Here is a 6,929-nt window from a genome sequence, read left to right as displayed (position 1 = left end):
AGCGCTTTTCTGGCTTAGTGCATCCCAGACTAGAATATTGGCCTTGTTTTTCCAAAAGGACATTGAGTTCATTGGCTTAAACAGTTTAACATTCCCATGTAAACTATTAATTTAGCTTCAACAGTAAACCCATATTCCAAAAGAAATATAAAGTCCAACAGCGTGTTTTCCTGCTGAGTACTGAAAAACAAGCTTCCTTTTTTTCTTTTCCTTTTCTTGTATTTCATAACAACATTCATTGACTTACAGCTGTCATTTGTGAAACACACAGTAAAATGACACCAGATGCATATTTAAGTTTTACAAATTTAACTATGTATATTGCAGGGAGAAAAATAGAGAGAGAAGCACACAGGGTCAGCATAGGGAGAGAGAGGAGAGGGACGAAATTTTCCAGTTACGTGGCGATTCTACCAGCCATTTCACTTAGTGAGCAAATGTACCCGAGTGAACAGGAGATGTGAGATGTGAATCTATTCTGCCCTGAATCAATTTTTGTTCCTGCTTATCTCTCAGAGCCTCTTGCCAAGATACTAATGTTTAAGGATATGGCACTGGAAAATTACATACTCCTGACATAGTCTTAACTATGGTATACTTTTGTGTACACCAACAGAGTAAACTATGCAAGTTGCACAAAATGGGCAAATTAAGACTTCTTAAGAGTGAATTTTAAAAAGTATAATAGATTCTCACCTTCCATGCTAACTTTAGAACCTAAACCTCCCATAGGGTGTCATTCCACTGCATATACACTGGACTGAAAATTCAACTAAGAGGTTGGCAATGGAGCAGGACAGGGAAAAAGGAGCTTCACGGTCTTCCAAGACAAAAGTACTAGCCTTAGCTTCAAAGAGCGAGAGAGGAAGAGATAGCAAGAGAGAGAGAACACTGTTGAAAATTAGCCTAGATGCAGAATTTATCCTCATAGGCTATCCCCAGAATGGTACTGCTTTGAGATTTGTCATATGACTCAACCAGTTACTTCCTTTTCCTGTGCCTCAGTCGTCTCTCTTGTAAAATGGGAGAATAATATTTCCCTCTTATTTATCATCCCAAAAGAATATATAGTGATTCGATATAATTAGTAGGTGATCCATTCTCTAATGCTGAAGTGATTGACCTTCTAGAGAATCCAAGAAGACAGCCAATCTTTCTTTTCCAACATGGAGTCTTGCTCTGTTGCCCAGGCTGGAGTGTCATGGTGGGATCTCAGCTCACTGCAACCTCTGCTTTCCAAGCTCAAGCAGTTCTCCTGCCTCAGCCTCCCTAATACCTGGGATTACAGACACGTGCCACCACACCTGGCTAATTTTTGTATTTTTAGGGGAGACAGAGTTTTACCATGTTGGTCAGGCTGGTCTCAAACTCCTGACCTCGTGGCCTACCTGCCTCGGCCTCCCAAAGTGCTGGGATTACAGGCGTGAGACAACACGCCTGGCCCCCCCATTTTTGATTGAAATAACCCATCCTGGGTCTATTCATGTCAAAGATGGCCAAACTTGGAGGTGTTGGAACAATTACAATAGTATGACTGTCACTTTGAACAACGACGACAAAATCATCATGATACTCTTAATCAGATATATTGGGAGAAAAAAATCCCAAGCTTAATCCAAATCTAAAAAGCTTCATTTGATCTGCATCAGCTTTCTAATCAGAATTGTGTAATAATCCAAATACATAAACAAACAACCTAACTGGGAAAATCTCATGTGAGCTCCCACAGTCTGAAAAGCTGCCGTCACTAATAAGCATTACTGCACTCAGTCTCCCTAAACTCTCCACCCCTGCTGCGCTCCACAGTGCAGCTCTCTCTAACATGCCAGGTCAATGCTGAGAAGGAACTTAAATCACAAAGGACCAAAAAGCAAATATTTTTGCCCAGAGCTAATGCAGCAAATTACATGCAAGACCTAAACTGCAAGAACCTTTTAAATGGCACGAGCCTACACAAACACATGGTATCCAGTTTGCCAAGAGTTGAAAACTAAATTAAATCTCAGTCGAGTTCTACTGGACGATTTATAGAACAGTTAAAAGACCAGGGATCTGGTCTTGGCAGGACCACTTGTGTACATGGTCTTCCAGGTAAGTAATTTCTCTCATTGGGCTTCTGTTTGCTTGTCTATGATGCCAACATTGTTCTTGGAGTGCAGAGGAATGGTGAGAGTGCAGCAGGGTGCTCAGAGCTCCATGCAAGACAGGTGTCTATGCACCACGAGAATTTCATCCGGAATGTCTTCTGTCAAGTGCTTAGTTGCCCTAACTGGTCTGCCCTGTATGGCAAAAGGGCACAAGTAGGATCTGAAGCCAAGTCCTCCTTTGGCCTTGAGCAGAGCCACATTGGACTAGAAGGAGCTGCTGCTTCTTCACACATGGGTGCTATCTGCCCTCCTTGCACAGAAGGTTCATCAGCTCTAAGGAGGTGACATTTTCAAATTCCCTTATGGATACCAAATGATGACCTGAGCCTTAGCCAGGAACGAAGCAACTGTCAGAATTGATGCCATTTGCAAAATGCCAGATGAGAGAAGTGTTTGCAAACAGAGCTGGTTTGGAGAGAATCACAGCCGGGATGAACATTTGTGGTCAGAAGCAGGAAGCAGGCAGACATATTGGATTGAGAACTGCCTTTGCACCCCAGCTACATTACCTCACATTTGACTGGCATCTCCATTTCCTGCCTCCTTCCTTGTGGCTGCATCCCCAAGAAGTTGTGAAGAAGAAACTGAGGAAGGTTATTTAGAGAAAATAATTGCAGCAGGGAAACTGGCCATGGCAGTGTTGCATAAGGAAGCCTTGGACTTAATCAACTGCATCTGCCTTTGTTTTGCTCACACACTCAGTTGGACACCAGATAGCAGTGGTGCTTATTTTTTGAGCACTTGCAGGAAAATGTATTTTTTAAGTTAACGTGTGCCATCAGTTCTGCATCATTTTCATTTCTGACCTTCCTTATGCTACGATTTGAAGCAGTATTTCAACTAGGCATTTTTATCCTTGTCTATCAGTAGGGAGATGAGATATTGTCAATGATTGATCACACACTTTCAAGGATCCTGTGGCTTCAAATGTCACCCTGAAACGCCATGCTAGTAGACTATCGCCCAGTGCAGGAAGCTGGTCACCAAAAGAAGGCTCGGCGACCGAATCCAAATTCAAGTGCAGAAGGCTGGCAACACAAAGCCCTCAATGCAGATAGTACATGCCGTCCAGACAGAAACAGGCATCCCAAAAAACATTCACAGCTACTGACCAACTACTTTTTTGAAATTTCCATGGATTCTGAATGTTTCCAAGTTGGGGAGGGTAAGGACGATGTGGAAGAGACAAAGGGAGTATATTCCTCACTCCCTGATATAAACCATTACCAGAAAATTAGTGTTTGGAATTATACCTCTAACAGTGAGTCATTTTTGTTATCTTTACTCTTTTCTGTATTTTTCCTAATTTTCTACAAGCAATGAGTCAGTTCTAATAAACAGGAAGAAGGGAAACTCTCTTGTTATCTAAACTTACTTGATTTCTAGGTTCTGATGGTGAGTGTTTGGGCAATGGGTTTGGAAAGGAAGAAATCTATTTGGCTCCTGAGTTTCAGAAAAGAAAAACTGAGATTTCAGAGAGCGCTGGGTTTATCTGAATCCACTTGCCTCCTGACTTCTGAGGGGAAGACTTTGGATGGCAAGAGGTCAAACAGCAAGAGATACCTGTATCAAACTTTTAATAAATAACTCTTTTCCTCCCCTTCCTACATAGAAGCACCAAAATTATACCTCAGTAAACAGTTTTGCAGCATCCGTGTCTGGCAAAATGTATACCAAAGAACTTTTAAATGCCAAAACTTCACATTCATTTTGGTTGCTTTTTAAAGTCAGGAAGACTCCAGGGTTCCTCATAGAAGCAAAGAAATGGAGGACAATCCAGATAAGGCAAGTTTCTTTGTCAAATTCACACAATGGAAAGCCTTAAGTTAAGATTATTTTTTAAGTAAACCTGTGTTCTTTCAAAGACTCTGCCAGTGAAGTAAGGCCAAAAGATTCAAGCAAATATGAAGCATGAATTCTCAGCCTCAGCCCACAAAGTCTTTTCTTGTTTTAGACAAATTAAATTAGAGAAAACAAAGTCCTGGCCAGACCTCTATGCCCTATGCCAAGGAACTGGAACTTGTCAAGGAACTAGGAACTTGAACTTCACCCTACATACAATACTAAAGAGGAAATATCATGGCTGTCAAATGAACAAAGTGTTGGTAACATACCTCAAGAAAAAGATGTAACCAGAGAAGCAAAATGTTGTATATAAAAAGTGAAAGGTGTAATCGGGCCTCTTGGAGAATTTTTTTTTCCTTTCTTTAATATCTTCCACATATATCTGAACTTGTTTCCTACTTGGACTCATTTAATTTCCCCTGATGTACTTCACAGATGTGAGTTGTGCTTGGGAACAGACTCAGAGACTGCGTGGCTTTGACACAGACATCAGCCGTGCAGCTCCCCCGCAGTTTCCCACAGCTTCACTGTCATCCACTCTCATGTCCCTTCATGGTGCTACCCACTTCCCGCCCAGTAAAGGGCTGCATTACTCAGCACACAGCGACCCCTGACTCAGTCGATGTGGGAGGAGATCGTCATCAAAAACATCCTGATTGGCCTAAGAAGACCACCGGGACTTGCCAAGTGGCCCCAACTCATGGGGTTCATTCCCTCTTCTCTTATTGTGTTTAAAAGTGGTATAATTAGCAACTTGTTGAAAATGCTGGCTTACTTCCAGTTACCAGGGCTCGGCACGCCTTACTCCCAATCATTGGTCCAAGCAGACATGTTTACTAAGTGAGTGGGGGATGAGAAAGAGAAAGGAGAAATGTGAGGGAAACAGAGCACCTCACAATGAAACACACGAACTCCTGGGAAATTCTCATTTTAACACAACTGTAGTTCCCATGTGTTGGAACCTAATGTTTACCTTCACAACAGCATCAGAAAGGCACTGTTATCAGATGAGAAAACCAAGGGTAAAAGATTAGGTAATTTGCCCAAGGTCTCACAGTTAGGAAATGAGGGAGCTGAGTTTCCAAACTAAGCCTAATCCCTGCTCTTTTGACCTCTATAAAATCTATCAGAATATTAACCAAAGGGTGTTTAATAAAATGAGTTTGGACAGAGAACAAAGAAAACCCAGAGGTATTTGGAGAATGGTTTGTTCCAAGATCTTGTAAGTTAGCTATCTCATCATTGTCATGTTACTCGTGCTACTGCTGACAACCTAGCTTCCTGTCTATAAAGAAAGAAGAATCAAAGAAAATACCTAATATTCTGCTTTATTCTCAAATACTCTCCTTCCAACTTCCCTTATTTCTTTTCCTCAGCTCATTTCTGTGTTGGCCAATCAAGGTCTTCCCAGGACTTCATCAGCACAAGACCAGCTCCACGTCCACACCTAACCCAGCAGCTCTCCTCCAATTCCCCCAGAATCCTCCCGGAAGCCTGGCAGACCTTGTATTCAGCTATATAAATGCTACCTTCATCAGCAACCAAGATTTCATCTTCCCAGGCCCTCTTTGAGCCAGCCCCACATACACCCACTCCTGGCTGCTTGAATTACAGACACACCTAGAGAAGGGCTTGTGACCCCCTAGACCTGGCCCACCAGTGGCTTCTGCCATCCAAATACATGTTGGCCCTGATAGGTACTTAGTAACCTGGTATCTGTCCCTCATCCACTCCCTGACTTCTTCCCCAGAACAATAGTTAAACTGTCACCTTGTCTTCAGCTCCAGTCCTGGCTGAATACCCTCCTCCTTCTTCACCGAATAGCCAGAGTCCTTCTAGAGCAAACTTTGCTCTGAGCCCCGCTTTATCTGCATGCATCCCTTTCTCCTGCCTCTCCCCTTCCACTCCCTTGTCTTAAGACCTATTCCCCTTTAGCACTCCTCTACAAATCCTGCCCTGGATGTTTCCTTCCTCTGCTGAGGTCCTGAAGCACATCTTATTTGTAACCTTCATTTGGCTTTGAAGGTACATTGCCAAATATCCCTTATCTTTTTTTTCCTTTTCTTCTCTTATTTTAAATTGCACAAACAACAGTCTGGCTCATCTCTTTCTATGCACATATCCTGTCTACCCAACCCAATTGGGTGTCCTCCAATGCTTTGTCCTTCCCATCTGCTCATCTCCCTCCTAATGACTCCCTTGGAGAGAACTCATCCACTTGCAGAACACCATGGACGCTACACAGATTCTTGCCACCAAACCTTGTTCAAGCCCTCCTGGCCTTACCAGTCTTTCTCCTTCTCCCAGTTAATCGAAATCTGCACTCTTTTCTCAAGGTCCCTTCACATTCCAATCAAGCCTTCTCCAACAAACACAGATCCGCAACTACCTGTTTCTCCTCTGACTTTCTATAGATATTTTAATACTTATATATAGTCTTGTTTTATTGGACTTCCTATTGGACCCTAAGTGCAGTGAGAGTTTCCTAAGGACAGCAACAAAGGCTTCAGCATTGTGTTTCCCTAATATGGCTCTAGGTATTCTGAGGGTGCTTATTCATCACGTGCTATCTATAATACATGCAAAAAAGTAAAGCATAATTCAGACTTCTAGTTTCAAATATGGCACAGTAAACTAAGGCCCTAGTAGCTCTAAACTGAGCAAAGTCTGGAGCTAAAACTAAGCAAAATGTAAACCCTTGGAGTGAAGGGTTTTGTGTATTCAAGAATCTCCTTTCAGCTAGGCACAGTGGCTCACGTCTGTAATCCCAGCACTTTGGGAGGCTGAGGCGGGCGGATCACGAGGTCAGGAGTTCAAGACCAGCCTGGCCAACACAGTGAAACCCCATCTCTATTAAAAATACAAAAAAATAGCCAGGCGTGGTAGCACATGCCTGCAGCCCCAGCTACTTGGGAGGCTGAGGCAGGAGAATTGCTT

Source organism: Piliocolobus tephrosceles, chromosome 5 (assembly GCF_002776525.5).
Source record: "Piliocolobus tephrosceles isolate RC106 chromosome 5, ASM277652v3, whole genome shotgun sequence".
Classification (NCBI taxonomy): Eukaryota; Metazoa; Chordata; class Mammalia; order Primates; family Cercopithecidae; genus Piliocolobus; species Piliocolobus tephrosceles.
Note: the sequence above shows the minus strand (reverse complement) of the source record.